This window comes from Hetaerina americana, unplaced genomic scaffold (assembly GCF_022747635.1).
Source record: "Hetaerina americana unplaced genomic scaffold, ioHetAmer1.1.p SCAF_10, whole genome shotgun sequence".
Lineage (NCBI taxonomy): Eukaryota > Metazoa > Arthropoda > Insecta > Odonata > Calopterygidae > Hetaerina > Hetaerina americana.
The window spans coordinates 23,088,305-23,099,669 of NW_027286070.1; the positions used below are offsets into that span (position 1 = coordinate 23,088,305).

At 37.2% G+C, this 11,365-nt stretch overlaps 1 long non-coding RNA gene across 2 annotated transcripts; it reads right to left on the bottom strand.

Annotated features, from left to right (window-relative positions):
- Positions 1-10,684: 10,684 nt before the first annotated feature.
- On the bottom strand, positions 10,685-11,271 carry LOC139698396 (uncharacterized). 2 transcript variants are annotated; one of them, XR_011702914.1, is made up of 3 exons: positions 11,169-11,271; positions 10,994-11,049; positions 10,685-10,822 (listed from the first exon to the last, which is right to left on the bottom strand). It is a non-coding gene; the product is annotated as an uncharacterized lncRNA (long non-coding RNA). The 2 variants fall into 2 exon arrangements; XR_011702916.1 differs by having other exon boundaries at positions 10,805-10,822; positions 10,994-11,025; positions 11,169-11,216.
- Between the last annotated feature and the right edge of the window lie 94 nt (positions 11,272-11,365).

Sequence of the window (11,365 nt, forward strand, 5' to 3'; positions counted from 1 at the left end):
TGTAGGATTTATTAGGCTTAATATTTTTCAGTAAATGCTCCATTCCATTAAATGACATTTCTATTTTAGGCATCGGTTGGCCGGCACGATTTGGAAAGCTCTCGAAGACATTCGGTGATACATTGGTGAAGACGCTTTGAAAGAAAGAATTTAATAAATTGGCCTTTTCGAAACTGCCGGATACTCTTTCGCCTTCATCGTATTTGAGTGAATTAAGTGTTGACTTATTTCCCTGACCCTCTCTTGCGTACGACTAAGATGCTTTCGTATTCTTTTTTAAATTTTCCGTAAATCTTTTCCTTTGGAATTCGCGTAACGCTTTCCGAAATTCCTTCTTGCCATTCGCCCTAGATATCTTGTAATCATAAGTGAGCTCATTCTATTTGTCGCTAGAGAATTCGTCTTAGTGTGACATTGCCTTTGACGTTGCAATGCTTTTCTAACATCCGCGTTGAACAATTTAAGCTCCGTGTTATATTTTATACATTTACAGGGGATGAACTTGTTAACTGTTGAGCGCGTGACGTCAAGGCAGTGATTCCTCGTATCTTCAGTATTTCGGTGATTACTCTCATTCTTAAAATTTGCAAATTGGCTCGGTAGAACGGAATTTAGACCATCATAGTCCCCTTCTTTAAAAAGTACATTTTTCTCTTAGAATTCTTATTTATGACCCCGTATAACGAAAACAGAATTTACTGCCCCTTGGTCTCTAACTCATTTTATAGCTTCTGTAGTTAAGGCTTTTTTGGTCATGCTCGTTGCAAACTAATCAAAACTATTATCACCCCTAGTTGGTGAAGTGGCAAGTTGACGCAAGGAATTCAATGCCGACTTGCAGGTATCTTTGTCTTTTGTTTTAAAACCATATGTGTTCCAATCAATAGAAGGGACATTAAATCTTCACCGATTATAACGTCGCGACCATTTTGCTGTGATAAGAAACCTTTGATTTGCTGATCTAATTCTAGTATTCAATTATCTTTAGCGTCCGGTAAAATGCACATATATTCTTTTGGATTTAGAACAATTAATTTAGTACCAAATGCTTTCCAAAACGTTACCTGTAATTACCTCAGCCCTGCTGACACAAGAATTTTTAGCCGCATTGAAGAAAACGCCCCCGATTCTAGTTGCCCTGTCATTTTTGTAAACGGGGAAGGATTTTGGGAAAATTTCAACGCCGGAGATATCAGTGGTAAATCACCTTTCTGTTCCAATAATTATATCTGCACCTGTGCTTTGAACAAGGTTATGATATTCTACGAATGTGTTCTTTAAACTTAGATAACTACCAATAAAGATAATTTTCTGTGAAAGTACGATTGTTTGACATTTAACGAGGATCGTTTTCTTATTAATATTGTGTCCTTAGTAAAATTTTCCGTTCAGCAACAGATATAGGTAGATACGAGGGTCATCCGGAAAGTAGTACCCGTTCGTGAAATAAAGACACAAAAGTAAATATTAACAAACATAAAAAATTTTATTTGAAAGAGGATACTTTAAACTACTTCTCAACATAATCTCCAAGCAAATTAAGGCATTTGTCATAACGTGTGACAAGTTTCTGTATTCCTGCTGCATAGTCCTTCGCCGCCAGCTCATTGAGATACGCGAGGGACCCATCTTGCACAAATTTTTGCATAATGCAGATGGTGTTTAACAATTTCATGAACAATTGTTCGAGAAACATTGGGAAAATGCTCACAGATGTCATCAATTGTGACGCGCCGATCGTTCCTCACGAATTCGTCAACTGAGCTCACCAGTTGGTCTGTAATGACAGACGGTCTCTCCGAACGCTCATCGTCGTGTGTGTTCCCCCTCCCCATGTTGAAGTTGCGACACCACCGCCGAACAGACGACTCGTCCATTACATTGTCTCCATACACCTCCTTTAATTGGCGATGAATATCACATGGGCGAACGTTTCTTGCATTGAGGAATTTAATCACTGCCCTCACTTCACAACTGGCGGCGTTCTCAATTTTTTTAAACATTGTAAACAATCACAGAAACAACACAGGCAATGCTAGCGTCACGCAACTTGGCTCAGATAAGGCAGACAAGCCACTGAAGCTATCTGACCTCGTCCAGCGGCTACTCGCGTCGTCAGCACTTCATGCGGCACGAACGGGTACTACTTTCCGGATGACCCTCGTACCTTCCAATACCTTCGTCTTGCTCTAAAAGTGGCTCTGGCCTTACCACGTTAATTTGCTATTTTCAGTCACACCCTAAACGAGTTTTAAATAATGTATTAATTAAAACATGTTAGAATGTAGAAATGGAATGACACTACTGAAATGTTGGCTCGCGAATTAATTTATGATCAGCATTTTATAATATGCGTGTATGATTGAATTGCAACTCAATTAATGTCATATATCGCTTCGTTGAAAGAAATCAGCAGTACAAGGTTTGTTTAAGAAGTATCTGTAACAATTTTTCCTGGCCTGTACGTGCTGAATGAAGACCGTCGGTTAAGTGTGCGCATGATCGCAGTTCATATTGGTATCGATGAGATGAAAGTGCACGCCATAGTCACTAAAAATTCGGCGATGCATGCGGCACGAACGGGTACTACTTTCCGGATGACCCTCGTACATTGGAAGAGGTAGGACTTTTCAGGGAATGGGGAAGGGTGGAGGGAAGCCCGGTACCAGCATTTGCCTACTTTTAATTGAGAAGTTGAACAAAATTGAACGCCACCTCTGAAAAATTTTTGCCTCTCTCGGGGTTCGGATCAAGACATTTTGGGAGATGTACGGTATTTCGTTACATGTTGTACCTTTAAAAGCCCCAAAATTTCAGAGCTTAAGAGGACCCCTCGATAGCGTAAGTGGCTAAAGCACTCGACCGGATATTGAGGAATCTGGGTTCGTATCCCAGCCAAGGCGAATGATTATTAAACTGTTGCATTAAAATGCACATTAGCGGATGACTCCGTTAAAAGTTATTGTTGCGGCATCTCTCGCAGTTCTTATGGAATATTTACTCTTGGTTGAATACTTTTTCTAAAGTAGAGTAGATTCGATCTATGAAAAATAATTTGTTGATAATAAAAATAATAATAATAAGTTGGGTGGTTTCAAAATTATTTTTTGCAACAAACGCTTTTATTATGTAACATTAGGTATTATTACAGCGGAAATAAATGATTTTTTTGGAATTTCAGATTGCCAAGCCTCACTAAAACGTTTGAGTGAAAATATTCGTTTTACTTAGCAGTTCATTGAATGTGCTTATAATTAAAACTACGAAGCGCAATTTCAGGCCACATAAACTCTCCAGAGGAAGCAAAATTCAGATTAACAGATTCAACTATTGTTTCAACAATTATTCTAATTCATTCATCATAATTTCCGTCCTCATAATAAAATTAAATACCAAGGGCTTGGAATATGTATAATTAATTGCAAATTTTACACGAGACGGAAAATTAACGTTTACGATTTAATTTGGTAGGGAAGGGGTTTGGTTAAAATCATATGTTTACAATCTCAGAACTTCATCCGTCTTGAAAACATGTAATTCATCCAGTCATCCAGTTAATGGCATTAACTCAATGAAACCAACTCAAGAAAAATGTTCTGGGGCCCCGTTTATAAAAGAGTTGTAATGATATCTCGCGTATGATAGTCAGATTTTTTATGGCTTTTTGTTGCTCTCAGGAATGAATCTATATGAAGGACGATTGCCGATTCTTCTGCCCTCCCCTTGCCCACGTACTAACCACCTCCTCAGGATGTACTGGATCCTTAGCTGGGAGCTTTTCGGAAGAAGGGGGGCTGAGGAACTAGATGGCCTTTTCATTCCTCACCCTTCAATCACTCAATGTACCACATGAGATCCGAGTGAGGAAGCGACCAAAAACATTTGCGTGCTAAATCTATCTCACTTGCAATTAATCGCAAGGTCAACGTACTGGTGACAGCTGGCGCTTGTCGTTCGCCGCGACAATCACGTATTGGCTCCGTGCCCGTGAATCACCAGACCGTCACTAGCTGATGCATTTGTGCCTTTGTCCAGTGAATGGCGACCAGATGTCCTTCTTTTGTCAGATCTGTTCAAGTTTTCTGCTTCTGTTCCATCCTATATCAAATGATCAATTCTTTTTTATCTAGCTACTGTGTATCTTTCCTCTCGTAAATCTCTTCACAATGCTCATGAATAATTTTGGAACGATGACCCTGAAAAAAATTACATACTGAAGTTTTGTAGGCAGTCTCGTCCACTGGTGACTGTGGATGCGTGGAAGTTGTCCCTGAAAAAATCATTTGCTCAAAGATCACCCCGATCAAGCAAAATGATTGCTTTCACGGGATATGTCTAGCATTTATGTATTAATGCTTCGAAATTGTTATTGCTATTCAGAGGAATTTTGGAAGAATCTGCGGATCTAATGGACAAATATTTCGTACTTATTAATGAGCATGTCCTTGAGTTTCTGGTCTACCCTGTACTACCTTGCGCTCCAAAGACTGGTGCGTAGTCCAAAGGCTTCGAAGAATGTTTTATTATTGCTGTCCTATATGATAAAAGTTGAGAGTACTAGACTTTTCGTCGACGATACTACTAATTAGAGGGGAATATCGAGCTATACGGATGGGTGAATAATTTTAGGATCAACTCATCACAAACGAAAGGTGAAATTTGCAAGGTCTAGAATTATTTTGAATTGTTACTACAGGTTTTACGAATGTAAAACCATGCACCACTCAATAAGAAGGATAGACCTACGCGTACCCTTCCATACTCGGCCGCGTTCAAACGAGCACTACTGAGCAAGGTAGGCACTACTTGAACGTAAAGAGAACACATGCATGGTATATATGTACAGTGCCTCTCTGAAAAAGCTGGCATGTGTTATTTGGATAAAATGGGTAAGGAAACGTGAAGGAAGGATGATATTCCTCCCGTTGTACTTAGAAACAAGTCAGAAATTAATGATTTGACAGGTGAGCAGAGTAGAGAGGAAAGTTCGTAGAAAGCTGTCATTAAAGAACAATTAGCGCCACAAAATTACTTCTTTCAGGGTAAGACCGCCTAGATATTGGAGGTATGAGCCCTTGATTTACTTATTCAGTTGTACCATTTCAGCTACATAATCGAGAATGTAACTTTTATTTCGTTTCCCCTTGTTGCACATTTAAAATCAGCAAAAATGGACTTCATCGTGTTCTTAACCTAATCACAGAAAGCTATCGTAATGCCTCTTCTCGCTTTTTCCTCATTTCTCTAGATTTTTCTTTTACCACCATATTATTTCCCTTATATTTCCACAATTTTGTCTCTCGGATACCTTTAGCAAAAACTCCAAGATGAAAGTAATTGTTGCGTGAAAATTTATTCTATGTATATAATGTTTTCGGAAGAGCAATTATTTAGCGGATAGGGCTATAAATTATTTAAAAATTACTTTTAATTAATTAATTTTAATTAATTACTTTTAACTTACTTTAATTTCTCTCCAAATGACTGATCATTCCTATGGTGAGCAGGCTAATAAGAGATAAGAAAAAAATATTTTTCGAAATTAATTTGGGGAATTTAATATTCTGGGAATTTAAAAGAATTAATTAAACTATGCAACTCATCGTATAAAAATATATCCTTATTTTTTCAACATTAAAAAAAGAAAATGAAATAAAAAGGCGAATTCTTCCGCCGTCGAATAGTTACACTCAACGTTTTACCGTAATTCCACATTTTATACGTCAGTATTCCGTAAACACTCAAAATTGGAACCTGCAAATTGGAAAACCTGCTTGAGCTACGCTCGACTTCATCTTAAAAACCCACCAGGCGATGTACCTTTGTACCATGTTTCCTGTAGAATAATGGGAATTTATTCTGACTACTTCGCCTTATTTTCCATTATTTAATGTCTTCTACTTCTCTGTAAACCATCATTCAATCGTGAACATTTTTACCCGGCGACATTTAGTCTCCCTACGGTCGTAAGACTTTTTTTCCATCGCTAACTGGGCCAAACCAGAGTGATTCGACTTTTAATGTCACCCAGACTTAAAATAAATCGGTAATTTTACCAGACTCCAAACGAGCTCAGGCTTCTTGTCAATTTGAGAGAAAGGGGGTGCCCCTGCCTTTACTGAGTGCTATTCCTCGAAGACATTTGCCTTCACTAAGGGTTGAGAAACCTACGCCCAATTCTAGCCTCTGTGCAAGGAGTGATCTTCCCTTCATGCCATTCTCCCATAATGGGGCTGTCCTCAAGTTACAAGGGGCTTTTAGATGGGAGGAGGGTATGGCATTTCATTACGTTACCTTATTGAAGGTAAGGCAGGGGGTACAGAAGGAATCTTACATAATGTTTACTATTTGCATTAATTTAGACATTATATGTGAAGACGGAATTTTAATTTCCCTCGATCACCAAAAAACACATCGTCGAAATGCCCACTAACTAAAATGTCGCTTCAGAATTCTTACATAATTTATCGCACTGTTAAAATGGTTTCGAAATGTTTATTTCATATAACCTTTCTATTCTTATTCCTCTAAATTGAAAATAATAAGTTGAAATTCATGATGCGTACTCTCTTTTAGCACAAATATGTAATTGAAGTGATCTACTCAAATCCCCCTTTCTGAGATATACCGCGGTAAATACAGGCAGTTTTACAAGGGAGAAAATACCAATATGCAGGAACACCGAGTGTACCCCTGTGATCCCTATGAGGAACTAAGCTTCTGATAGAGAAAACATGCAGTTAGGTTTCTTCCAATTATGCGACATCAGAAGTTGGTATACTATCGTCGAAATCTAATGAGTATTTTGGTGGCATTGGCAACTAGTTAGTGGTTCATACAAGCGATAAATTCAACCCATACATTACGAGAAAAGTTCCATAATCTTCAATTTTCTAACATCATAGAGATGGCTATATTCCGGCCACGGACAATAACAAACACTCGAGTCTGATGCGGAGGGAAATTCATTTACAGGAATTGCTTACGTCCTCTGGGCTGGCAAGCAAGGACGTTACCCCGAAGCCAACGAGGCTAAAAAGTTAATTCGCCGCATGACGAGAAATCCGGATAAGTTTGAAACGGAACATTTCCAAATATTCTGTGACCTTGTATAACTAATCGAGCCAGCGAGTAGCATTTGCGGCAGGCACGTGATAAGATATTTTGCACCGCAATGCTTTTGTCGCGCTTAAATTATATTGAGGCCAAGTATATTTTTGTGTCAAGCGGTATATACTCGTGCGATAGGTAGTTCACATTTTTTAATTATTCTGTTCTTAGGAAATTCTGTTGTCGAAGCCTTGCCAGTCGTGGAGCGTCGGACACATATATATGAATCGACGGCGTTGCTATTACTCCGGAAATATGATCGGAAATAGCGCATATTTTCATAAACTTGCAAATATTGATACTGCTTTTAATCTTACGGAAATGCCCCATACAGGCATGCTATATATTGTGCTTCATCCGCGCAATGACATGCACTCTTTTTGTTGTCCTGACAGCAGAGCTTAGCGAAACACAGTTCCCTGTTATCGCGTTGATGACATGCATGTAAAAAATAAAAGAGACCAACATAGCTTTGACGGAAAACCGCAAAATATAGCGCTTATTAATGTATATGCCTTCGGTTACATGGTGTAACCATACTGTGAAATTAAATTTTAATTTAATTAAATGATATTTGTAATATTACACACATTATTCATCCCGACCATAGGTCCAACGTCTAAGCGACACTACCAAGGGTAATAATATCCGCAGCTCACTCAGACTCACTCTACCGTTAACAGACATTCCACGAATTTCTATTCGTTCCGCTGTAAGAGGGAAAACATTATGGATAGGCTGTATTGCTGGACTTGAAAGCTAAAGGATGATGGTTAAATAAATTTAGTGAACACCTTATAAAATTAATATTATCACTTATTTTCAATGTCGATGGTGAGACATGTTCCTAACCACCTCTTTTGTATCAGACAAAATAATATCCATGAATATGAAAATTGTCAATATAATTCGTTTTTTGGGTCCATCAAAAAAATTCATCCTACCAGCATACTAATGTTAATATAAAGAGGTACCTGAAGGATCGAGCTTGTTATTACTGCCATAGAGCAAATTTATAAGTACTAAAATTACCCTAGCTATAATTAATTCCTTATAATGAATGAATAATATTGGACGATTCAGGGAGAGAGTGGGGATCAAAATCAGAACAATGGCGCACCATCAGTTTTATTTTATTTGCAACTGAGTGAGAGCAATTGGAACAAGTTTGTATTTTATGAAATTTATCATCAACATCCTTATGGTCCAAAAGATATACATAAATGTAATCTCTCCTTTCAATATTTTTCTAACTTAAGCTATATTTCAAAATGCAGTAGACCCACGATGACATTCATCTATTTTAGTCTAATCAGTTTCCTGAACTTGAAGAAATAGATATATGTAATTATTACACATTTTAGCTAATAAGGTGGTAATATATCCTCCTGCACTGAAGTTGCTAAGTTATCAAAAGTTTTGGGTCAGCTTTTAGGCTTACTAGAAGTTTGGGGTGACTGCACCTGTGAAAACCAACCTAAGTGTTGATTGATATGGATGAATGTAAAATCAATTCTGCTATCAGGTTAGGGTACGTAAAATAACTCAAAGTTGTACATTGTTAGTTTCCAAAAAATATTACCCAATAAATGAAGCTGCTACTCCATTGCCCAGAAATTGAAAAAAATATCCACTTTCTTAAGTATCCCCTAACTTAAATCGGGAAGAAGAAAAGCATATTTGTATGGAAAATCAGGAAAAGTTGGGAGTGAGAATTTTAGAAATCCCTGTATATTCAAAGAAAGTCCGGAATAAAGAAAGACTGAAATTCTTTGCTTATATAATGTGAAATTCAAAGAGAATTAATTGACATTAATTGATCTGGGCGAACCCTTTGAAGGAAAAAGATGGTTTAATTTCAAGTAAACCCGTTCTGTCCCTTCTACCTATTTGCTATGGATTTATTTTACATGAGATGGCCTCAAAAGTGGGTAATTGTAATTGGAAATCCAGAGCATCCTGTGTTAAACACAGGGTGGCGATTACTTGGAAACCTGTGAAACACCTTATATTTAATGTCCACTCAAAAGGTCGGAACACTCCTTGATCTGGAGATATTTTGGATTTTTTTTCTTTATTTAATTTGAATATTTGTGGTGACAAATAATGACAAGTCACTCCTTATGGATGACACGAACTTAAGGAATCTAATGATGTTTTCTTTAGCCTTAAAATGTTTATGCCTTATATTACAAAGTCTTCATTCAAAGAACATACTAACATACATATGTTGTGAGCCGAAAAGGAATTCTATAACAATGGGATGATGGGCCATGCCGTTATGTCATTGTCTGAAGCTTTCCCTCGCGAAAGTTCGCTTTCTGTTCTCTGACTTTTCTGCATCAAGAGTTGCCCATTCATTATCCACGACAAGGTACTTTTATGCTGCATTATAATCGTCCAAGTTGAATAAATGTTGCACCTTGATGCTAAATTCAATCGATGATATTTTACGGTAAAATAGTGTCATTTTAACACAAATTACCTGTCTGAAGTGGATGTCTTCTGACAGGTTTCAATTGCCTCCATCTCACTCAGTCCTGAGCATCTTCTTACATTTGCAGCTAACTTTGCCATTTCTTATCCAATTCTTCCTGCTGGCAATTTATCGCTTCAAATAGTTTGATTCATGAATTCCAGGACCTTCCAGGCACCGGATAGTTCCCGGGAAAGAAAAAGGTAATCCACCCTCTTTTGCATGATAAGTGGTAAACAATTATGAGGGTGGTAATGTTCTTATGGGCTGAACTGAAAACTAAGCAGTTCTGGAACCTGAACACAAGAAACAGGAATCAAAATCCGGTAGAATTTTTTTCAACAGTATTAGACCAAACTGGGGATAATCACAACCCAAATACACACAAGTTCTGGACAAATTAATAATTTGCTTTCCAAACCAGATCCTAGGAAATGCCATTGAGGATGGCTGTGATCTTTTGACTGACTTATCCTCTCCTTTTCATGAATACATGCAATTAAGTACAGGAGAACCAACTGAAGACAAGGAAAAGTTAATGCTAAGTGTAAAAAAATTGGTTAATTTACATACTCGGGGGTTCATGCAGTGCAGACATTTCTCAAGGTTCATCCTTGTGACTAATGTAGAGCAACCCTTACTACAGAGACTAATTTATTACAAGATATCTTTTTACATTTTCTTTTAGATGATGACCAACAAAACAACCTTTCATTCTCAAGAATTTCTTTCTGCAATGGGCATGACATTACTGCAACTAGGCGTGAATTAACACAATTAGGCCACAGGAAAAATTTGTGTAATTTAATAACCCCAATACTGTCTGAAGCAGCTAATTTTAAATTTTCAAGGGGGCACACATAAACTCGATTTTTATTTTTTTTTCTTTCCGTTATCACTGAAGTACCCACGAAGAAATTTTGTATAGATATGAATAAAATGACCTCATTGATTACATTTCCTGTCTTTAATAACCCTGGAAATTAAATCACCATTATTAGCAGCATTCAGCAACAGTTCTTGTTTTCTACAATCATTTTGTGAAGCCATCATCTTAAATTACCTTCTTGGTGATTGCAGAAATCACAGTCATTCGTTTCATATATTAGTGAAAAGAAAGCTTTTCCTCAACTTTTTAATTGACCATATTTCGTATACAATTCTCATAAGTCCACAATTTCTTGCACAATGTCGCGATACTAGCATATTTTTTTTTCTTTTTTTCAGAGCCAGGCACTAGAAAATAAGGAGGCATCATTGGAAGATTTTAGTGCTAGCTCCCAAAAATTGGCATTTCTTTTGTAAAGATTTGTAGTAAAAATATGCATTTAAATGTTAGGTCCATTTTTCAATTAAAAAATTTGCTGTTTATTAATTGAACTTGTATGCTGTTTTCCGTTCAATTACCGTAATAAGACCGATGCAGATATTCTTCTTTCCTGCAAACGTCACCCTAGTCATTTCTTGGTATAGGGGTTTCGTTTTGGTAAGAAAATATAATAAATAATTGAAAAATACATGGAAAAAGATATAGAATATACGAACAATGTTTGTAAGACGGAATATGAGCCATTAAAGTTACCTAAGTAGACCAACCAAGAATGTAACTACATGGTAGCTTCATTGTGAAATAACTGTCTCTTAGAAGGGGCTTTGCAATGAAAACATAGTTAACCAGAGTCAACGCGGGAGCGGGCTACCCTCGGTAGATGTCATTTGTCTATTATTTGATAAACATGGAAGTCATCCGCACTTCGCGCCTTAGTTTTAGAAATTTGG